The 24852-nt window shown below is 36.3% G+C and overlaps 1 protein-coding gene across 28 annotated transcripts in view; it reads right to left on the minus strand.

Moving 5' to 3' along the window:
• The window catches only part of MAP2 (microtubule associated protein 2), a 292390-nt gene that overhangs the window by 145214 nt on the left and 122324 nt on the right, over window positions 1–24852 (minus strand). For 25 of the 28 annotated variants that reach the window (XM_059168192.1, XM_059168211.1, XM_059168210.1 and 22 more), the window contains one exon: window positions 4311–4378. The gene's annotated coding sequence lies outside the window, so the exon portion shown is untranslated. Of the gene's footprint in view, window positions 1–4310; window positions 4379–4654; window positions 4933–24852 lie in introns of those variants that run through there. The other 3 variants (XM_059168188.1, XM_059168191.1, XM_059168193.1) reach the window with 2 other exon arrangements.

A 24852-nucleotide genomic window follows, 5' to 3' on the forward strand; every position in this document is an offset into this window, starting at 1 on the left:
TTTCATTCCTCCGACCAATCAGTTGCTATATTCTGCTTATGATTTTGAGCTCAGAAACATCTTTCAATTTCATGACCCCTTCTTTTATGCCCACTGCCAACACCTTCTTTATAGTCTTTATTCTTTCCTGGAATATCCTATTAGAGCTTCCAAAGGGATGTCTGCTTCAACATATTCTCACCCATAATTCCACCTCACACAGTGCTATAAAGTAAGTCACCTGAAAATACAGTTTAGGTCAGAGTGGTCCGCTATTCAAAATATACCCTATAGTTTCTCATCAAATGCTGGACAATTTCAAGATAGCATTCAAGGTCCCTTTCTCATGTATTGGGTTGAACTGAATGAATTCTTATTTTGTAGGTTCAAAAAGTGTAGAATACTAGCCATTTCATAGGATATGACTGAATATTATGTCCATCCTCACCTTCCAAGAACCCCCCTTCTTCTGGCTTGCGCTCTAGAATATAAATGAGGTCAGTCTATACTTTCCATGCATGTTCACTTTCTTTGGCCTCTTTGCTAATGTTGGTTCTTCCTGGAGCTCGTCTGTGCATTATCTCTCCCTTAAATACTTCTTTTCATCTCTAACCTCCTCCTCAAAAGACCCATCTTCCATGAAATATTTCCTGTTGAGTCTCTTCTCAATTGTTAGTAATCCTGGTCTGCAATGAAGTCCCTTAAGAAATTATTTGTGTGTCTCTTATGATACCAATGTGCCTTAAGGCTACTTCTTTGTTTTGTTCTGCTATACCCAAATGAGCTCCCAAAGTGTTCTTTTCTATATACGCCTTTGCAAGTAGAGCATCTTAATACCCATTTGTGTCATTGTTACTGCCCTCCGTTATGTTTGTGGCTCAGTTAGTTGTATATAAGTTTGAATGTGATATCTGCACACTACACAGTATGCACATGGCATACTGTTCCCTGCTAGTTTCTTTCTTTTTGGTCATTTGAAACTTCTGCTATTATTTCAATAAAAAAAAAAGTTGCAAAATATGGCATCGATTTATGCTATTTAGTACTTGAATTCTCTGGCTAATTTTCTTATATAGATCATGCAATTTCAAAATACCTCTTCATCATAGTGACACAGGAGAACTTTATGAATTAATTTATTTTAAAACTTCCTAATTCGTCTCTGATATTCCTCCTTAAAGAATAAAGTTTTTTTTAAAAATAAAATTCTTCAGTTTATAAAATATAAAATATAAAATACATATTAAAAATATAAAATATATCAGAATTTGAATATTATGTTATACATTTGAGGATAAATTTACTCCTAATTTAAAAGTGTATAAAAACAAGTGTCTGCAGGCATACTGTTTTCACCTTATTTCAGTATACACCATGTGCAGAAATGAAATATTAAAGCAATGGCTATGAGCCAAAAAAAAAAAAAAAATACTACTAGGAAAAGAATGTAATATGTTGTGGTTAATATTGAAGGACTTTGGACCAGACTTGTGTCTATTGCCCAGTTGGAATCTCCATTCATTCATCTATGAAATGGAGACCATACCCACCTCCCAGGATTGTAGAGAGAGTTAAAATGAGATAACATATGTTAAGGGCTTAAGATATTATCTCGCACATAGTGAATAATAAAAAAAAATTATAGTTGTATTAATAAAAATAAATGGCAACAAGAAAAAAATGCATTCTCTAAAACTATTCTGACTCTAGAAGTTTCCTTATACATTATTCAATGATGTCATACTAGTCCATAATGAGCAAAAAAGCATTTAAGAAGACTATGACATCATTTCTAGTATTACAGAAAGAGAGAGAGGGAGGGAAAGAGAGAGAGAAAGACGGAGAGAGGGAGAAGGACTCCTCCCCTCTGCTGCAGCAAAATCTTGGCTGAAGATATGAAAAGCAATAAACAATGTCGAGCCTGGCAGTAGTATTTCGGAAGCATACATAAAGCAGAACTCATGCTGCACTTTGGCTTCTTTCCCTTGCTGATGAAAGTGAGAACGGACACTTCAAACATTCTTTCCATCTTAACTTAAAACTGAAAAAACCTTTTCTGTATAGCTTGGAGAAATTTTCACACACGGTTCGCCTGAATTTCTACCTGGTATTAACTATCTAATTAATTATTATTAATTAAAGACTTGGAATGAATATTTGGGGTAGCTAAAGAAAAAAAAAGTACAAAATGTCTGTTTTACAGTGTGCGATCTCATGAAAAACAAAAACAAAAAAGTAATGGGGAAAATGATGATGAATCATTTACCCATCAAATAATTAAGCAAATATTTGTTGAACTCCTACTGTGTCCAGACACTCCTTTATGTGCTGAAGATATGAGTGAAAAATCAGTGAAATAATTAACCAATGTCAAAATGAGTCTGATTAGCAAAAACCGTGATAAGATCCCTGACTCACTCACAGTCCAAAAGTCAAATTCAATTCTGATTTGACGCCATAATAGTCTATTTCAATAAATTATGTTTTATTACACAAAATCTGTCAACACATCCCTAGATAAATTTAAAATGAGCCTAGAAAATTTAGGTACCAAGAGATTTTGGTAAGGTAATATGCCACTTCTCCATACCCAGATGAATCCCAACAGAGCTGATTAGTTCCTATTAACAAAACGTTGAACACATTTTTTAGTGGTTAGATAATAGCATCATCGTTTTCCAATTCATGTAAATATCCCAATATTCTAAATTAATATAATGAGTTGCTAAATGAGCCTGAGGATTAGAAAACAGCTTCTCACATAAAATATATACTGTGTGGATTCTGTTAGATGGGAAAATGCCAAATAGAGTTTTTTTCACCAAATATGAAATGTATTCACCTACTCTGAGTGGAAACTAAAGGAAGAGAAAGTCCCAAGTGTTTTACAGTATCCAGGAGGAATAGTAAGTCCTGTCTGGGGATTTTAGACTTGATTCCACTGAGTAATTTCTAAGGGAAAAAAATGCAATATATTTCAAGTTTCTCTGAGACCAGTCTATTCAATTTTGTTCAATATCTGAAATAAAAGCAGTTTCCCTTTTTAGAGCATACTGATTTATTTTAATGAATTCCTTCTCTTGTGCAAAAATATTATGTGGTACTGCCTACACTCTGGAAGGGTGGTGACAGTGGCATCTGCCCCTTCCCTCTCTCCCACAATAACTACCAACAGCAGCAAGGCTCTTAGGAAGTGCCTGTGGAATGAATAAATTAAGGTTCTCATAATTACACACTGCAGAGAGAATTAAACAAGGACAATGCATTCGTCTCCTTCAACTGCTACAAATATTCACATTCACAGGTGCACACTCACAGACTTTTGGTATTTCAGGATCAGTTGTTGAACATTAACTATTTCCAAAGTACATTAAAAAAAAAAACAAAAAAACTAACCTCACTGCATGAAATATTTTGGGCCAGTAAGCTTGAAAGGAAATGCTATGTGAATGCCAAAGAAAGATTTAGAAGATGCTATTGATCTCCTCAGCGAGGCATAAAATGTCTTCCATTTTTTTAAGGCAAATTACAAATACAGCTTTTATTGACATGAGTATATGTTGAAAACAAAGATAATCTTAAAGAATTAAACAAAAGGTAATACCCATAACTGCCATCTCTAATCAATACACATCCTGATAATGAATTTGAAAATTAAAATTTTTCATGTGAGGCAGAAGGCCCAGGATCAATGGATTCAACTGCTCCCACAGCAAGAAGAAGGATTACTTTCTTATGCCAATAAAGCATATATAAAATCAGTTTTTTAATAACTAACAACCTCGGCCTTTAAATATGGTGCTAAAGACTAAAGCATCAGTGAAGAAGTTAAAATATTTTATTCACAAAACCCAACAATACTGAGTCATTCCTAGGCTCTCATCTCTAGTGCTCCTTCTACCTGGGAAGGGCAAGCCGTTTCATTTACCCACTTAAAAACATCTCTTATTAGAAAGATTCCCTCAGATAAAATCACGACTTTAGTATATTTCTGTTAAATTTAAATGACTAAATTTTCATTAAGATAGAGAATTTTGGACATTTTTTTTTTTAGCTGCTACAATAATAAAAATCCGAAAATAAGCCAGACATAGCAATGTTTGTTCACAACTTGCAACCCAGGCAAAAGATATAATTCCTTAGACATCTTATAATCTTAACAGCCGTGGATAATGGCATTCTCTGCATGGGAAATCATACATGCTATAGACAATGACCAAACGTAGGCTTAAGGATCAAAGACCAACCATAGAGAGATTAATTTAAATAAAAACATTCCAAATCCTCCCTGATTTCCCCTCATTTAAACCTCCAAACAAAACATGTGGTACCTTTTAATTTTCTGAATGAGTAGTTCCCAATCAATGTTTCTTCGGTGAGAGACGACAAGGTGAAGAATCTACCGAAACAAAACAAAAGAAAAAAAAATACATATACGGATTTATTAACAAAATATTGGAAATTGTAACTCACCAGTAAGCAAATGCATTCTTTATAATTCCAATAATAAATCTATGCCTTGAGATCTGTAGTACAAGCAACACAGCACTTGAATTTTCAGGAAGCTCGGTAATGAATTCTAAAGCATTTTACTTTGAGATCACATAAAGCAAATCCTCTGAAAAATGGATTAAAAATAAAACCAAATAAAATTTAAAAGACGCCGAAACATTACCAGTGCCTATGCAGCGATACCACCCAAGTCTAGCCTCTGAGGATTGCTGCAGAATCCTTCTCCCGGAGCATTATCTCCACGGGCTGGGTCTAGCTCTCTAGCTCCAGACAGACGCAGTCTGCAAGCCACCAGCTCCTCTCTGTGTGTGTCGGGGAAAGGGAAGCTGCACATTAGAAAAAGTCCCCGCAGTGGTGAAAAGGAAAATAAGGCGAGTGGGAGAGGGAGAGAGAGCTCACTAGCCTCAGAATTTTCGAGAATGATGACAAGCCTCCCAGTTCCGCCATCATTCACTGACAATAAGATGCAGCCCTGGCTTATGATTTAGCGGTTTACCATAGGGGCTTCTGGTATCGAATGCCTGACAGGCATTTTAATTGCCTCCATCCAAGTGTGTCCCCAGGAGTCGAGTCTATAAGCCTATGAATGTCATCATCTGGTCTCCTTTGTGTTAATGCCAGACACACACACACACACACACACACACACACACACACACACGTACACAGTGCTTCAATAGAGAGTTTCCCGGCAGAATATAGGATTACAAATAAATCTGGCTGCACACACTGGACATGATAAACGGTAGTTTATGAGAATATTTATTATCTACATTAATGACATCGCAGATCGTCTGATGTTCTGTCACTGGCTGCTCATGATGTTATTTTAAAAACTGAAAATCCAAGATTGTTTGTTTACTTATTATTTACTTCTATTCCAAAATAACTGGGCCCAATAGAAAAATGCATATATTTATTTGGATTTTCTTAGGGAAAATTCAATCCCCTTGTAACTGTGATAATTACACACTTGGCAATGCTTCCCTTACAAGAGAGAATGCAGCAAAAAACAAAGGATTAGGAAACCAGGGTTGATGTGTGATTTCTGAAGACAATCTATTTTATTCTGTTTACAGACAGAAGCAAAAGGAAGTAGCAGTGAGTTTGGGTACTGGGACACCTTACCGTCCCTGAGGGCCACAGCAGGGAGTTGACTCTAGCATAATCAGTACCCCCATTATGTGAGCAACTGAAATTAACAGTTGAATGTCCCTGTTTCACAGTGCCCCTTCTGTAGGGAGGTTAAATGTGGAATAATTCCCTAAATTTATTGCCCAGACAGAAGGGCTGAGGAAAATGTTAATAAATAAATTAATTTTTACAGCATTGTTAGCTTCCTGCATCAGTGAGTGGAGCAAAATTCAATGTATGTATACCAAAAGGGCCTGGTGTGAAGAAGGTTGCTGGGAGGGAGCATCACCATGGTTACCGGAAACAGAAAGTACTGAGAAAAATAAGGTAATGATAGAGAAAAGGGAAGGAGACTCCAGGGGAGGAAATGTACAGGGATAGGCTTCCTTTTTTGCCTTCTGGAAAGAACTGTGTCTATCAGTTTTACACTCTATTTTGAACGCATTAAGATGAATTTACATTCTCCATTAGCCGCCTTTCTTCTCCACTTTCTGATCACGAGCTAATTTTGCCTTTATAAATATTCAAATTATGGTTCTTTTGTATGAGATGGTTCCTACTTCTTCTTGCCTCTGTCCCTATCCCGGATTCAGGGACACCACTCAGCCGAGTCCACACCCTTTGTGCCAAAGGTGAGAAAGCAGAGGCCCAGGGAATCTGGCCAAGGTCACAAAGTGGGCTGGAGATCCAGCAGACACACCACCCCGTTTCCTCACTTCGGTGCCCTGTTTTTCTTCTTTCACCAAGTGATTTTCTTCCTGTGCTCCTCCTGCTCTGTGTGCAAGCAAAAATGATTCCAAAACTTTCTTTTGTCTTTGATTTTTGTGAGCCTTCCTTTATTTGTTAATGCAGGGAACTTCATCTTTAAAATATGTTCCAATAATTCTGAGACTAGCCTTGCTTTAATATCTGTGCTGCACTGCATCAGAAGCCGGAAGAATCTGGGGTAATTATGTCACTGCTCTTCTTTCATTTCCAGCTAAGCAATCAGACAAATTGAGCATGATGGCCCTTTTGTGATCCTATCTTGTTGAGCCTGAACTTGATCATCATATACTAGGTACTCTATCATCCCTGGCACCGTTCTTTCTGGAAGCAGGAAATCGGGCAGTCAAACTGAGCTGTCCTCTCCAGTTTCCTCCTAGTTAATAGGCGGCGTGAAGTTTCATGAGGTTACCCAAAATAATGAAACTGGAAAACTGGGAGCCCAGGTTAAAAAACAAAAAACAAAACAAAACAAAAACAAAACCCTCAAAAACAACCACTGGGGGGCGCAATATTTGTTAAAATATTTCTGAGTCAGCAAAAAATTGTGATTAGGGTTTTGACCTTGATGCGCTGTGTTTATTTCCTTCATTAAGCGTTCTTTCAATATTCAGTAGTTGTGACTCATTGCTTTTAGGTTAACTCATCCATAGGTAGGATCAGATTGAATTTTCTGATATCTAAAATACAGTTGCTGCCACCACTACTGTTTTCTGCTCCCAGTATGTGAATTAGGGGCACCGGAGTGGCTCAGTGGGTTAAAGCCTCTGCCTTAGGCTCCAGTCATGATCCCAGGGTCGTGGAATAGGGCTCTCTGCTGGCCCACTTCCCCACCCACCCCCTTCCCCCCACTGCCTCTCTGCCCACTTGTGACCTCTGTCAAATAAACAAATAAAATCTTAAAAAAAAAAATCACATTTAAAAATATGATTACCCTAGTAAAATTGTAAGAGATTTCAGATTTCAGGTAATCTTACATATTGGTTAGGATTCTTCTCTTCCAAAAAGCATTCTTTAATACGATCTCTCTGTTAAATGTCTATTTTTCTTCAGTGATTTGAACACTAAAGTTATTTTTTAAAACAAAACACTGATAATGTGTTCATTTTTGAACGCAAAAAATGATGCACAAGTGATGTCATTTCTTGAAACATAAATCATATTTTGTCAGAATCCCCTAAAGCACACATAATGGTCTTAGTCTGAAAAATAGCACAGGTTCAAAAATATTTAGTACTTTTCAGAACTCCTTATTTGAGAATACCTGCTTTGTCATTGAGAATGAGTTGGTAAATTCTTTTTCTTTTCATTTATAGGTGGAAGGAACTATTACTTTAACATGTCTATTGTATAATAAGTACTATATAATTCTTCCCTTTAATTACATTCTAAGAATATAAAATGGCAGATAATTGAGTCCTTCATTCATGATTTTTTGTATTTTTTATATTTATGCTTATGAGCCTAAATTGTACTTCTTTCCTTATCCTTTCTCTCTTTCACAATATTCTAGACCTTGGCTTAGTACCATTGGTCAGTTCATCTAACCTCTTTTGATGACACACATACATATATTTCAAATACTTGATACGTTTTAGGTGTGGGAAAACAAAACAAAACAAAACAGTTCCTTCTACAGGACCTTAATAATAGTGGAAGGGCCATAGAAGTAAAGAGGAATCTAAGCTGACACTTCTTTCTCTTACTTGATGACACACTATGTCTCTGTCCCTGGGTTACAATCATCTTGGAGTCTGACCTTTAAGAATCTAATTTAACTATTTCCCCAATGTCAATTAGTTTAGACCCATGGCTCTTCTGGAAGACCCTTAAGTTTCATTCCCTAAATATCCTGGCCTGTGTATTTGTGTGTCACTCTTGAAGTTCCTTAGGAAAGAATAATGGAGGTATGATTTCTTCCTTACTTCCTTGAAGCCTTTGATCATAGAATCATCTTCCTAGCTAAGACCTTCCTGACTCCCGTAATGAAAACGGCAACCGTGGCCCTCCCACCACTCTTCATCCCTGCTCCTTCTTTCCCTTGCCACAGCACTGACCGCTTTCCATCATACCACAGACTTATATTTATTATGTTTACGATTTATTACCTGCCTCCCTCTGCTAAGTCTGTGAGAGAAATCATCTTTACATGTTTGGGGTGCTGGTGTATCCAAAGAACTCAAAACGGTGGCTGGGAACATAATAACATTCAAAATATTTTTTTAAATGAGCAAATGTGAAAATCATATTAGTGGATGAATTAAAGCATTTAAGCACAAGACAAGTCTTTGTGTTTCATATTGATTTCCTTGATCTATATATTCAGTCTTCCTTATAAATATTGTATTTTATTTGTATTTTAAATCACATTTTCCCATGGAATCAATTTTTTTTTGTTGTTATTTCCATTAAAGGATATATACTTATTTAAAATAGGGACTTGTCTCCTCTTTCTTTGCATTCTGCAAAGTACCCAGCACAGGACTATCAACTCTTAAATGCTGAGAAAGAGCTTATTTGATAAATAATACTTGTATTGGCATTAAATATGTTAACATTTAATCTTGAGATTACTTAAATAAAATGAGAATAGTTAATAAATCAATATTGCCTTGTGGTAAAACTGCTTAGAAGTAGCTTTTTATTTAATTTTTAAAAGTTTAAGGTTTTATTTTTAAGTAAACTCTACACCCACCATGGGTCTTGAACTCACAACTCCAAGATTGAGATTTACATGCTCTACCAACTAAGCTAGCCAAGGCATCCCTGAAGTAGCTTTTTATAAATTGGCTATAATTACTATACTTTGTAGTTAAAAATTAATAATAGAAACAATAATTAAATACAATAGAAATAATAATTATAGTTTTACCTTATATTCTTAAAATTGTCATTTTAAATACAAGCAGTTATCTGACTATTTTATAAATTATTATGCTATCCAAATTCACTGCACACTGTTTTGCCTTATTTACCACAGATGACATCTTTTCTTCCAACAAATTTTGTTCCCTTAAGAGCATACTGTGGTCAGACTCCACGGCCCAGCACCCTCTCCATTATAAGACCTATGGAGTCAGAAATTTCCATGGGATGGGTCTGAAATCCATATGCTCAAGGTGACCTGAATACCTGGAAAACCTGGGGAAATACCACTTCCAGGGGATACACTCCTCCAAAAGAAGTCTAGAAAACTTGGGTGTGCTGTCTGCAGATTGAGCTCATGCTAATCAAAGGTAATCAAACTGCTCACAAAGCCTTGGTAGGTACAGTTAATTGATGTTTTAGTTGCTTATCCCTTCAAAAGGACTGTAAAGGTGCTTAAGAGAAGATATATCGCTAGTAAGGGTCCCAGTTCCTAATATAAAAACTCAATAAACATTTGTTAATGCAAAAAAAAAAAAAAAAAAAGAAAAAAAAAGTATACTGTGGTTAAACAGACCAAAAAGAAATAAGAAAAATGTCACAACTAGCATATCAGTCTGCATTATACGAAATGTTGAAATTCCATTACTTTTTTATATATAAAATGGCAGTTTCTTGTGGTTTGTCAACCTGATACTTGGAGAAGTTATAAAAGGAAGCAGAATGGAGTAAAGTGAACTCCATTGAGTGAACTCCAAAATGTCCCAGTCTCCAGGCAAGGGCAAGTCTTCAGTAGCCACTAATTAAAATATGACAATTTTCAAATCCCATCCATGGCACCTTCCAAAATATTACAAATTATGGGAAGCATAGACCTAAAACTATTGATATCTTTTAAGGCCACGAGATTCTATGATTCATCAAGGATCTGAAAATCTTCTAGAAATGTTTCTTGAATTCTTAGACAAATTCAATAGTAAGTCTTTAGCTCTTACATTCTAAAATGCATAGGCAAATAGATTCAATGTAATATCATCAGTAAAAGACACACATTCTATGGGATTACTGACTTACGGGATGAATAACAACTGTTAGAAGTTAAAAGACAATCACTAAGCACCAAAAGGATAAATTTATATCAATTACTCACATGGTTTTCTTTGTGTGTGTGTGTGTGTGTGACAAACTACAAAAATCATTAACATAAACAAGGCTGAATTATCCTTTATAAAAAATAACCAATGTCTTGGGAAACTCCTACATAGGATTTTGAGAGCAGGTAATGGACAAATATAGATAAACAAGAATCCCCTCCCCCAATAAAATCTTTAATAAATCACTTGGCTCCTACCCCAAATTCTTCTTGCTTTGATTAAAGAGGATGAACTATATCCATTAGCTTGTTACGTTCTTTATCTTTCATTAACTTTCTCTAGGTATTCCATGCTACTGAGCTGTATTTTTACTTACTTAAAATTGAAAATAGATTGTTATTATCCAGGTCTCGGGTCCTCTAATCATTTGCCTATGTCTAATTATATTTCAATTATCTCCTATACATATAACACAGTGGAAAAAAACTTTAAACCAAGATATTCAGTATTTCAACTGAATTAAGATAAAGAATGACTCAGAAATGAGGTATGTTTGTAAAGAAGCAAAGAGCCTACTGACATAGAGGTCACCCATTGTCATCTTTGCCATCTTCAGTGTGCTTCTGATTAGATGTGTCTAATCAGTGGGAAGAATGAATGTATTTTCAGCAAGGAGAGTGAGGAGTAAGGCAAGATAACGGACGACTTCCCAATTGTTCTTGTCTCATGCTTCAGTCCTCCTCTGAGTCATCCCGATCAGAGTGTGGCTTCATGGTTTTATTTTAAATCTTTGTGTGGTGATTTTTTTTTTCTAAAATTCAGTTATATTCTTATCCAAATATAAGTACAAAATACATTTCAAATTATTTTTGGGTTATGCACCATTTTTAACCTCAGAATTATTCATATTTCTCAGGAAAATTTTCACAGGTAGTTTAAAAAATAACATAGTTTTGTTTTTCTTTTCTTTCTTTCTTTTTTTTTTTTTTTTTTTGAAGATTTTATTTATTTGAGAGAAAAGCAGACTGCAGACTCCCCACTGAGCGGGGAGCCCAAAGTGGGTCTCAATCCCAGGACCCTGAGATCAAGACCTGAGCCAAAAGGCAGCTGCCCAACTGACCAAGCCACCCAGGTACCCCACTTTTGTTTTCCTTTATTCCATTAATGCTCTTATTTCACTCGTCAAGGTGAATCCAAAAAGATGATGTTAAGTAGAGAAGGAAAGAGAAAGAGAAGGTTTTCTCATTGTCAGCACTCAAACTACTGTTTGCAATTTCATGAAATAGCTAGCCCCCCCGCCATATTTAGGTTGCATATGCCATTACACTTAGGAAATGACAGTGCCCAGAGTTCTATTCTGCTCACATACTTTTCACCAAAGTAAACAGAACTGAACTTCTTTTTTAAAAATGGTGTGATGTGAAATGCAGTTCTGAAAAATAATTGCAGGTTCAATTCATCAAGTCATAATCTCACTACACTCGAAGAACTAAGTTGGGAATAAAACCCTCTCCAGATGTTGAAAAGAAAGCTATAATGGCAGAACAACTGAAACTCTCACACATGGCTGGTGGGAGTACAAATGAGTGTGAACACTTCTGAAAACTCTTCGGCGATTTCTAGTAAGGTAAAATATATTTCTACCTCATCAATGAGTAATTCCACTTCTAGGTTTATACTCAGGAGAACTGAGTACATATGTTTACTTAAACACATTAAAAAACAACAACCACAACAACAACAAACCAACTGTTCTTAGCTTTATTCATAATAACACGAAATTGGAAACCATTCAAATGCTCATCAATAGTAGAAGGTATTATCGTATATTCACAAAATGGATTAGTCCACTGAAAAAAATAGAATGAAAAAGAATTACTGTTGGATGCAACTCCATAGATGAATCTCATAGGCATAATGATAAACAGACACAAAGAATACATACTATATTACTTCATTCATATGAAATTCAGGAACAGAAAAAACTAATGTTCAGAAATAGAAGTCAGAATAGTGTTTATATCTATGGGGATTAAGAAAAAGGGCAGTATTGACTAAGAAGAAATACAATGCCTTCTTGACGTGGTGGCAGTGACATGTCGGGGGTGTACAATTGAGATGTATGTGCTGTATTAAGCTATAATATACCTCCATAATAAAAAAAATAACGATAAAATAGGGGCACCTGGGTGGCTCAGTAGTTTTAAGTATCTGCTTTCGGCTCAGGTCATGATCCCAGGGTCCTAGGATTGAGCCCTACATCAGGCCTCCTGACTGGCGGGAAGCCTACTTCTCCATCTCCCTCTCCTCCTGCTTGTGTTCCCTCTCTCGTGTACTCTCAGTCAAATACTCTCAGTCAAATAAGTAAATAAAACCTTAAAAAAAAAAACCCACAAACAAACAAACATAACAATAAAATACTATGATGCCATTGGTTTAGAAACTCTTTGTTTATAGCAGCACATTTTAGGATCTAGAATGAACAGTCTGAAAAAAGGTTCCAGTCAGAAGGCACATATGTAGGTGTGTAACCACAGCTGCATTATGGCCCTATGACGATTATGTGTTTGTTCATTTATTTGTTTTTATTTTTAAGATTTTTAATTATTCATTTATTTAACAGATAGAGAGAGAGAGATCACAAGCAGGCAGAGAGGCAGGCAGAGGGAGAGGGAGAAGCAGGCTCCCTGCTGAGCAGAGAGCCCAATGCAGGGCTCGATCCCAGGACCCCGGGATCATGACCTGAGCCGAAGGCAGAGGCTTAACCCACTGAGCCACCCAGGCACCCCCTATGTGTTTGTTAAACAAACGAGTTGTGAGGGGATCTATTCCTTAGAAAGGAGAAAGCATTTTTTAAAAAAGATTTATTTACTTCCACAATTACTTCAGTTTCCATCACTTCATACGTAAACAATCTGTATGTATGAACATGAGTCTTCCTATAGTTAAGGAAGACCTTGTAAGTCCATTAACTATCTATCTGGTCTAATCTTGGAAGACTGACATGCATGGGATTTATGCTCATGCATTTTGGAAGAACTTCAGAATTTCGTTGTTTGACAACTTGAGTTTATTGTGTTTTGAGTTTTGAGTATTGAGTTTTTTTCTGCAGGAGTTTAAAACCTTTTGTGGAAATTAACGTATGTCTTACATGTATAGATTATAACAGTAAAATACCTGCCTTACATAGTCAATTACTACCCTCATTTTATTATATCGAGGTAGGAATAATTGAATACCATGGTTGACCTTAAAGGTTACATGGAAAAACGTTACATCAACATCATATGCAAATGTCTGTCTTGTTTAAATTAACTTGAATTAATTTACAGTTAAATACTAGGTGTGGGACAATTTTCTTTCAAATAACTCATTCCCTCCACTAAGTCTTTCTTCAAATATTTTCTTCTCAGTGAGGTTTAACTTAACCCTTGCAATCTGCAATGCCCATTCCCAATATCCTTTATTTTATTTGGATATTTATAATTTTCTAATATACTATATATAACTTATTTATTGTGTGTATTCTTTTTTTTTAAAGATTTTATTTATTTATTTGACAGAGAGAAATTACAAGTACACTGAGAGGCAGGCAGAGAGAGAGAGAAGGAAGCAGGCTCCTGCTGAGCAGAGAGCCCGATGCGGGACTCGATCCCAGGACCCTGAGATCATGACCTGAGCCGAAGGCAGCGGCTTAACCCACTGAGCCACCCAGGCGCCCCGATTGTGTGTATTCTTTATTTTCTGTCTTTCCTCATTCATTTGTAAGCTCCAGAAAGGCCACACTGTTTGCCTCCTCATTTGTTCACTAATATCCCCCGGTACTTAAAACTGGGTTTGGTACATAATCGGCACACAACGAATATTTATTGAACTCATGCATGCGTGGGTGAATGATTAAAGTTAAAACAATAAAAGTCATATAAAAAGCACGAATTATCTCCTAGGAAATCTGAAGTCTGAACTGAAACAGTTGACAAAATCTGTAGAAATCACTAGTTTCAGAAATCATTTGACCAAACACATGTAATTATTTATTTTTGTGTCTTGGTTAACTATTTAAATATACAAGTTTTAGGCTTTGCATCTAAGACACATTTATAGCTATATTAGGTATATCTCTTTTTCAATGTTCATAGTTATCTATGTGTCTGTTTATTATTTATTTTGACAAAAATTCTTCTAGCATTTTTTTTACATGCTTCTGAATCTTTAATTATAACTTGCATGTTTATATTTAGCTTTCCAATCATCTAAAGGTTGATACAAACAGCTTTCTTTGACCACATTCAACCATTCTCACAAGGAATCCATATTTACAGGAGAAATGGAAAACCATGGAGGAAAATGAGATTTACAGTGTTGAGGAATTCTCACTCAATGAAATTTTTATTTAACACACTGTCAAGCAGAATCATCTTCAGGAGTTATGAATATTTTGGCCGATCTTCCTGGAAGCAGGAAATGAACCTTCACTTTATTGAATGTCTCTACAAAATGGGGCCATTATGATTTAATTGAAGAATAAATAAAGGCACAAAGGCAAATACCAAAATATCAAGTGCTGCATTGCATGACATTAGTTCTAAAATCCTGATTTCTTTTTGAAAAATGCTAAAAGGAATTGTGTTATTCATTGCTTTCCAAGCTTTCAAGATTATTATCTCTATACCCTAAACCTTTTTCATTCCTTCAATATTTGCCACTTTGTAAAATAGGAGTGCTAGCAATTCTTGAGAGACCAATCCATTTGAATTAGGGAGTCTTTAACCTTAACATTAGTACCAGATGATTCTGAAAATGTTTATATTCTACAAGCTCTTATAGCATTTTCTTTCAGTGTTAAATATTTCCAGACCAAATCATAAAATGTCTACTATGATGGTTTAATGAATGCAATGTCCTATGTGGGGTGGTTTCTGAAAGTATATATATATATTATTTTGTGAATAGCTCAAATCCACATTCCTAAAAACTTATTAAATCCAAACATATTCTCTCTGCCATTTAGGGGAGAATTACAGCCAACAGGAAATAAACATATAGTTTCTTAGTCCCTACCATTCTTCTTTCTCTAGTCCTTTACCAAGGGTACATAAGAGACAAGAAGAGAGAATTAACTAGTGATGCAAGTAGCTATTTGAATATAATTGAAATAACACAATCTGGCAAGACAACACAAACTTTGAATATTTAGAATAAATCCAATGCTATTCCAAAATTTGCACTAAAGTCCTAAATCCTCCTGTTAATTAGAATTAGAGACTATGGATTATGAATACAAAATCCCTTGTAAAATAAAGGGGAACTGGAATGGAGAGTAGGAATACTTTTATGTTCCCTCTCATCATCAGATTTCTAGACTACAATATACAGTATATACAGTATACAATATACAGTATATAATATACAATATACTATAATATACAGTATATCTAGAAAAAAGATATACTGGTTTTTACACTAAAAGGGAATATTAGACATGACCCATGTCTATGTATGGACATTCCCTCTCAACAGTACCACCAAATTGGCTAGAAAGAGTTCATGTGGGAAGAATTCTAGGTGGCAATGTTTGAAATTTGAATTTTAATTTGAAATTACATTACATTTATACTATCATTTTTCCATAGTTCTGTAGTTTTCCCCCTTTTGTTTCTAATAGTTAAAGTATACTTAAAGAAACAAGAATGTTTTATTTAATATTTTGGAAAAAAACTCAAATTTTTTCTAGATATAATCCATCTACTGTGACTTATTTTTCAAATGAATTTCAAGAACATGCTCTTTGCAGAAGCAGCCATTCTAAGTATCTGAGCCAATGAATCTGCCTGGGAGAGAAATTTCAATATCCCTAAAAACACTAACTTTTTTCTTGAACTGGAACACTCTTGTGTGTGTTTTCCTTCCTCTCCCATTCTCCATGCTTCGCCTTTTCCAACTCTTTTTTCCCTTTTGAGCCCAAACTCATGGGGAACATTGACAGTCAAGAAAACAGGAAAATATTTAAGTAATCATATTTAGACAATCTTTTCTCTACCGAAGTCTTTGGTTTCATTTTAGACTTGATTTTTTTACAGCATTTTCTTTCTATGATATCTGGTAGATTCTTTTTTACATTGGTGCAGAATAAATAATTTATTTCTCGGCTGTTGACTCAGGAAGAAAAAATGGAATTGGAAATGGGGAGAAAAACATGTAGCTGTTGTGGTCATTGTAATAATACTTCAGCATGATATCTATTTGTTTGAAATTTAGTAGAACTAAGGAAAAAAAGACAAGAGACTAGAACGCCCAGCTTACAGATACCTTCTGCTGAGATACCTGTGAGCACCTGGATGCCACATTAGAAAAGAGCTGGTAGTACCTCAATGACAGGTTTCTCTAGATGGCAATGGCTGATTAGAACTCAGAATTTGTATTTTAATGTGGGAGTGATCAGTAAAATGTAGGATTGATTGAGAGGTTGATGAGAGAAGGGGAAGTAGATCCTATGTTTAGTGCATAAAGAATGCAAAAAGGAAAACCTTTGAAAAACTGGCAGTCAGGACATTCCATTATAAGCCAAATGCAACAAGAGAAACTTATTTTACAACAGGGAAAAACTCTGGAAAGGGGGATGGAGGGTAGTGAAGGTAATAAAATGACACAGAAATGCTAAGACTGACCCAGTGCTATTGGTGCATCATCTGAAGAAAAAAAGTTAATAAAAACTGGTGACATGTGCTAGGAGGGCTAAGACATTCAAATCAGAAGGAAAAGTAAAAATAGGGAAGAAGGGTAGAGAAGAGCTTGAAGATCAAGAGCTTTGGAAGCAAACAGGGCTTCATTTATAAATCAGTGAGCCTGACAGGTGAGGCGGGCTGAGGCCCTTGAAAGATCTTATTCAGTGGCTGGCATTATTGAATGCCCAGCTGGGTCCGAACAAGAGTAGTTTTAAACAGGGACATTGTTCCAAAGAAATCTTAAGTTTCGTGTGCCCTCCAATGCAGCCTTATAAATCTTGAACAGCATCAATATTCACCAACCACCTGCAATCAACATTACTCCAGAATTTGCTGGGCACAGCAAGTCCTTGACAGGGAATATTTTAATTTGTATGGCTAGCCCTCTACTCAGGACTTACACGTATTGATGATATGCAAATCAGTTCAGTTCAGAAGCTGTCCCATCAATAGCATAAATTAGGTGTATCCTATCATGAGGATTATCTTGGAAAGAGAGAATGTCACCCTCAATATGCCTATGGCCTAGAGGTGAACACTTAGCTGTCTCTGAGTGAGGGAGGAAGAGTGAAAAACAAAGAGTATTTTATCACTATTGACTGGCTGACTGCATTCTTTAGGCTAAATGCTTGATTACTTATAAAAAATATCTTTGCTCAGAAAAACTTTATTTTTAATCTCTGTATAGCCTGAGAAGAGAATCAAAGATAGCATTTTAATCAAGAGTCCCAGATACCCAACCTAGATAAATAATGAGTGAAAACAACCTTAAACAGTGACCTTTGTGTTAATGTTGCATATTTCATTGAGAAATGATGACCTCTATCATATGACGAGTTTTGTATGAGTGAGAAGGGACTTGTGACTTTCTTTTATACATTCTAGGTAACTTAGAGTTAGTAAACAAAGAGCTAAAGTCCCCAGAGTGAAAGATTCATACAAGATTGTATGAAAAATGTAAAAACAAAAAAACAGCTTTGTTGTTATGATACGACTTTTTTTAAGAACTTATAAATCACAGCTGGAAATAGATGATTAAAGGAAATTCAGATGTAACTCATTCTACAATGCAATTTGAATTTGAATTTGCAATTCCTTCCAAACACATGTTGGCTTATTAGAACACCATGAATGAAGAATAAATTTTAAAGTCATATTTAATAACAGATAAAGGGAAATGGTGCAAATATTCTTGAGGCCTGACTTCAAGTGAACTGGTCAGGTAGTGAACCTGTGTGAGGTGGCTGAACTCATTGTTCATGATGTCACAAGAGTTGAAGACAATGGAGGTGCTCACCGTGAGGGGCATGGGCAGTCAAAGGAGGTAGGAGGACTCCTGGAGTCCTGAACAGCTGTGAGAAGCTTTGGAATAAATGAACATACAACAGTATTGAATGAAAAAGGCATAAACAGAACGGCATCTCCATCAAGACAGATGTACATCAGGCGTGTTGCAGTAAGGGTATTTGGGGGAGGCAAATGGAAGTGGAGATCAGAGATAAAAAGAAAAATTTTAAATAATGTGAATAAAGAAAAGAAACTTTCCTGTTCTAATGATCATGTGTCCCCAAAAATGAAGATCATGAGCTTAATTCTTTGCACCTGTGGTTTAAAACACCATCACCACCATCACCACCACCAACAAAAGGTTGTGAAACCTTGAGACCCTACAAGATGATGAAGTGAGATCCTGCCATCACTCCTCCCAGTACTATCTATGGGGCAGAGGCTGTGAGAGTGGAGAACATGGCCATGGCTCCCACCATTTTTTCTGGACTCCACAGATCTGTGTTAAAATATGGGGTTTCATCATTATGTGTTGATTCGCAAGTCTAGAGGTGGCCCAAGAGTCTACTGTGTATTTGTGTAACACCCCAGGTGATTCTGGTATCACTGGTTCATGGAATACATTTTGAAAACACACTTCCACAGAGGACAAGAAAGAAAAGAAGGGTGGGGCGAAGAAAGAAAGAAAGAAAGAAAGGAAGGAAGGAAGGAAGGAAGGAAGGAAGGAAGGAAGAAAGAAAGAGGAAGGTAGAAAGTGGGGGGAGGAAAAGTTTGCTCACCAAATGCAAAAGTATTTGTTGCTTGTGTCAATGAAACCAACAGGGGTTCTTCTTCATTAACTACAATCAGGTATATCCAGAAACAAATATTGCTCTAATCAAGGACATCTTAAGATTAACTCTTTGGTTTCACATTGATTGTTAAGGGCCAAATTAAGACAGAAAGAGGATTCCAAGACTGTATTTATGACATATACTTTAAATAAAATCTACAAATATTGCTCATAAAATTATAACGTTGCCTTCACCATTCTTGTCATATTTCTATAAACTAATGCTGGCTTTGTACTTGATGCTTGTGAATTTGGAGCCCCAGAAAAAAGCTTATTCTTTCAACTTCGTAGTAACCATAAAGTTAGACACGTTTATGTCAGATAAAGCGCAGTATGACTTTAGCTTTCACACGGTTTTGCCCTGATTAGGAAACCTCTATTGAGAATCTGGGGACAGCACAGCCAGCACCCACAAGGGAGTAGGCCTATAAGTATGTTAACATGAACATGGTCTGCAAAGCTTCAGACTGATTTCAGAATTTATGTGTTCCAGGCCCACCAAAATTAAGCTTGAGAAAAGCCAAAGGATTCTATTGTGATCTAGAAAACCACTCTAGCATGGGATAGGGAGGACAAGGAGCAGATGTCCTTAGTCCCAGGTTGAGTTCTGATGGCCTCTGAAAGGTCTTGTTCTCCTGGATCTCTATAGATAATAATGAGAGACTTTTATCAGGGGCTTGATAAGGACTAGTCACTTTTTGGAGCATCTATTTACATTAACTTATTTAATCTTCATAGCAGCTCTGAGACAGTTATTGTTATGCCCATGTTATAAACTAGAAAATCAAAATTCCGGTAGATTAAACTATTGGATATAAACTCAATTCACATATGGCTGCAGGTATGCTTTTAAAAACTACATCTAGGGGCACCTGGGTGGCTCATTGGGTTAAAGCCTCTGCCTTTGGCTCAGGTCATGATCTCGGGGTCCTGGAATCAAGCCCCACATCGGGCGGGCTCTCTGCTCAGCAGGGAGCCTGCTTCCCCCTCTCTCTCTGCCTGCCTCTCTGCCTGTTTGTGATCTCTGTCTCTGTCAAATAAACAAATAAAACCTTAAAAAAAAAAAAACTACATTCTAAAACAAAACAAAAACAAACAAACAGCAAAATGCCCTCCATCCTATTTCTCTGTATTCTCATCCATTCTTTATATAATCTAAACTGTTCCTAGCAGTGGGACGGTCAAAGACCTCACAAAGACTAATGTTTGGCATTCCCATCTTCCAGCTGGAAATTCTGACGATGAGTCTGCATCAATAATATGCATAGTAATATGGATGATCTGATATTCAGGGAGCAATGGAAATCCAAAAACAATTTTGGAACTTTTTTCTAAATCTTGTAATTTTCTAAGATGTATGAATATCCATTAAAGATTCAATTTTTCAACTGATGCCTGTTCAATTTTTAAAAGCTGCCTTATATTTGAAGTTAGTTAAGATCTCTGTGTTTTGGTACTAGAGTCAGTGTGGAATCACCGTTGGTCTTCCGAGGCATCCCTGTCTTTTAAGCTGGAAACACCCCAGTGCATTTGGGTACCTTTGTGACTCATGTTCTCCAGCTGAAAGTGGAAAAGGATATTTTATTCTTTTAAAGTATAAGATGCCCAGAGGAAATAAATTACTAGTACTTAGAGCATTGGATATTATGATAAATTCCAAAATATAATCTCCAGAATCACATTTGTAGATTGCTTTTAAAGTCAAAGCATACTTTCTTAAACATACTTTTGGTCAGTGAGTGAAATTATTTTATATTTTCATTTCGGAAAGTTCATTTCAGCTTTGTTAATTTGGGGGAACATCTGGTCATCCATCGTGACTCTAAAGTACAAAAAATTCCTTACTTTTCCTGAATTTATATGTCCATTGTATCTTGCAATAGTGGTAACCAAGTTAAATAACATTCCTTAATTTATATAACGTTGGGCCCCACCAGAGTTAGCCACTTCAGGGTAAGTATCACATTATATTTTTATATCCCTGGCATCTAGTAGAGTGCCAACCACAGTGGGCACATCATCAGTATGTCTTGTATGGAACTGTGGACCTAGGTAATGAGAGGCATTAAAGGTCCAAAAATATTACAACTCTAAGAAAAGTTTAAATAGATCAATAACAAAATAAAGTCAGGAAATTGATTTGAAGATTGGGTGTTTGATCTACTTCTTGACTGGATTATTTAAAATTTTTCAAATATTGATAAGAAGCGATATTATTTTCATAATATATCTATTTTGACATATGTAAGTAATAACAATAAGAGCTAATGCTGGTTGGATGCTGAGTAGTTGCCTACGTTATAAGCGCTTTGCACATAAAATAGGACCTTGTAAGGAAGGTCCTTTTATTACTTCCATTTTATAGATAAGCAAGTTGAGGCAGAGAGGTTAAATAAGTTATCCAAGGACAAACTGCTAGTAAACTGAAGAACTTTCATGAACTAGACAATCTGGTATGAGATTCTCCAAGAGCCTAAAATCTTTCTGCTTATGTCTTGAATTCTTTATAGCAATACCCCTTTTTGTTCGGTATTGGAAAATGATGAATTCTTGAAAACAGCTGAAAGAGAGCACTACCAAACCCAGTCATCTGCCCAAACACACCCATAGGCATTCAACCTCCCTTCTTTGAGCTTGATACAAAACCACAAATCGTAAAATAAAGGTCATTCTAATGTAAAGCATACAATCACATGTCTTCTGTTCCCCTCCATTGTTAGCCTGGCTTTCTATGAAAAAAAGGGCTTGTGAAACCACGGGGTCTCTGTAGTGTGTCTTCCTTACTCCATCCCCATCCCTCCCTTTGCAACCATAGTCCTGGCAGTTCAAAAGAAAAGAACTGCTGTTTCCTGGACATCTGGGCTATTCTGCTTTCCTTCCAGGGAATTAATGAGATGCTAAGCATCACCTGTTGACCAATCTCTGTCCTCTGTCCAATTTATCATAATCCATGGTCTCATAGGGGAATGCCATAAAAAATAAGTTTTAATTTGAGAGATGCGGTACAAGGAGGAAAGCCTGGAAATGAAATCAAATGATATTCCTAGTGTGAATCCTAGCAGTGAAATTATATAGACAATTGGGGATGCTTTTTATTTAGAATAAAGTCACAGGAAGCAAAACCGTCAACGATCAATTTGCCCGCAAAGAAACTCAAAGACGCCACAACACTAACTCTTTCAACGTGACATGGGTGATACCATCCACTGGGGAAAATAAAAGAAGTTAGATATTTGCAATTTGAAAAATTCAGACTCTTTCAGATTACACTGTTGTTTTAGAAACTACTAAATAAATTAAGAATGGTAAAAGCAGAAATCATGCATTTATATTTCATCATTTTTCAAATGACTTTCATTTTTTTAAAAAGATTACAATTGATCCACAAAATAAAATGCTTTCTGCTTTTCTCTCTGAAATATAAAAATAACAAAGCAACTTGGGGAAAAGGTAGACTACTGTCCACAGTCTTTTCTTCTGCTTTATATATTTTCTTCTGTTTCTTCCTTCTTAGAACTGTGAGATAAGGATTCACAGTGTATCTGACAAAGCTGGTTTATTTTTCTCCTCTCCCCTCACACGTATCCTGCATTTCCTAATTATTCTCTAAACACAGAGAGACTCAGGGTTCTGCTAGTTAGCATTGCTCCCTATAAGCTGAATGCTTGTCTATGACACTAAGAATAGTCATGATAGTATAGAGCTTTGTATTTTACAGAGCACTCTCACATCAATTACTCCATTTTGTCCTAAAAGCAATGACATCCTAGTCTTATTTTCTAAATACCATTTTTTACTAAAAGGCACCAGAATGTCTTGCAATACAGTGGCTAACCCCAGGTCTGCAGCAGGGAAAGTACAAAGAGTCCTTGGACATCTTGTTGTGTCAGAAAGCAGAGAACTGCTGAAGGACTAACGGAGCTCGTCCAAAGGAAACCCGTGCCGTCTCAGAGGGGCTCCCAGTGGCCAGATTTCAGTTAATTTAGGCACTAAATACAATAATTATGGCACTAAGATTATAGACATTGAATCAAAGAAAACCCATGGGTCTATAGAGATCCTCTAATAAGGGAGGGGGGAACAGATGGAGGAAGGGAAAAAGAGAAAAAGAGAGGCCAGAGAGGGAGAGAACCTTGAGGAGAGGAGTGGTGAAAAAGTCTTTAAAAAAAAAAAAAAAGAAAGAAAGAAAAAGAAAAGAACACTAGTTATAAAGAGCAAAAAGAATGATTTTTTTTTTTTTTCCAAATCACCATCACATCCCCAATATACAGGGACGAAGGCAAGAAGCATGAATGCATTCTAAACTACCGGGTAGAATGTTGTCAGGAAACAGGATATTCTCATGGCATCCAAGTATTCCCCAGAGTTTCCTTCTTCATATAAAGGGAGAAAGGTATTATTTATTTATTTTTATTTTTTAAATGATTTTATTTACTTATCTATTTGACAGAGAGAGCACAAGCAGGGGGAGCAGCAGAGGGAGAGGGAAAAGCAGTATTTGCACTGAGCAGGGAGCCTGATGTGGGGCTCGATCCCACAACTCTGGGATCATGACCTGAGCCAAAGGTGGACACTTAGTAACTGAGCCACCCAGGCGCCCTGAAAAAGGTTTTTTTATAATTAACTGCTAGGAAGTCTCAGTATCACCTATTTCCCTCCTGAAATATATACTCTAAACCCAATCATGAAGAAGCAAAACAAAAAATTCATCCTGTGATATTCCACAAGTCGCCTGACCTGGAATTCCAGAAACATTAATGTCATGAAAGAAAAAAAAGAGGGGGCTCTATATTAAACAAAACTAAAGAGACATGGCAAACTTGTTTCTTGAATTAAAAAAAAAAAAAAAAAAAAAAGGCAGGGTGCCTGGGTGGCTCAGTGGGTTAAGCCTCTGCCTTCAGCTCAGGTCATGATCTCAGGGTCCTGGGATCGAGTCCCACATCGGGCTCTCTGCTTGGCAGGGAGCTTCCTCTTCTCTCTCTCTCTCTGCCTGACTGCCTTTCTGCCTACTTGTGATCTCCCTGTCAAATAAATAAAGTCTTTAAAATAAAAGCAATAAAGGACATTTTGGAGATGACTGAGGGAGGAAATTTGAATATGGATGGTATAGCAGATAAAGTTATTGAATAAATGTTAAACTTCTGGGCTTTGATAATGTTACTGTGGTTATGAGACTGTCTTGTCATAATATGGCACCATGTTAATTAGTGAATCTACTAAAATATATATACACACATGTATTATACCATTCTTTCACTTTTTCTGTAGTTGTGAATTATTCAGAATTAAAGGTTGAGGAGTAAAGATATGGCTTATGTTCCAAAGAGCTCACAATAATGCAGTGAAGGGTATATAAAAATTGTTTAGAGCTCAATGGCGTAAGCTCTAAAGAGTTTCTCCCATGGAGTCATGAGAGCACAGAAGAGGTGAGCTGGACTCTAACTCGAGTCCCCTGAGGCCATGTTCTAAGCTTCTCCCGTTCTCCCACACTGCTCCTGGACTTTTCATCTCCATGTCACTTCGACTCCTTATCTTTACCTGACCAGTAAAAGGAGACTTAATTTAAACTGAATACCACCTGGCTTATTCTCAGTCCCCAGGCCCTTTTAGATCCTGGTGGTCTCAAAATGCCAGGACAAGGAACCCATTTTTACAGACT

Source organism: Mustela lutreola, chromosome 3 (genome assembly GCF_030435805.1).
Source record: "Mustela lutreola isolate mMusLut2 chromosome 3, mMusLut2.pri, whole genome shotgun sequence".
Classification (NCBI taxonomy): Eukaryota; Metazoa; Chordata; class Mammalia; order Carnivora; family Mustelidae; genus Mustela; species Mustela lutreola.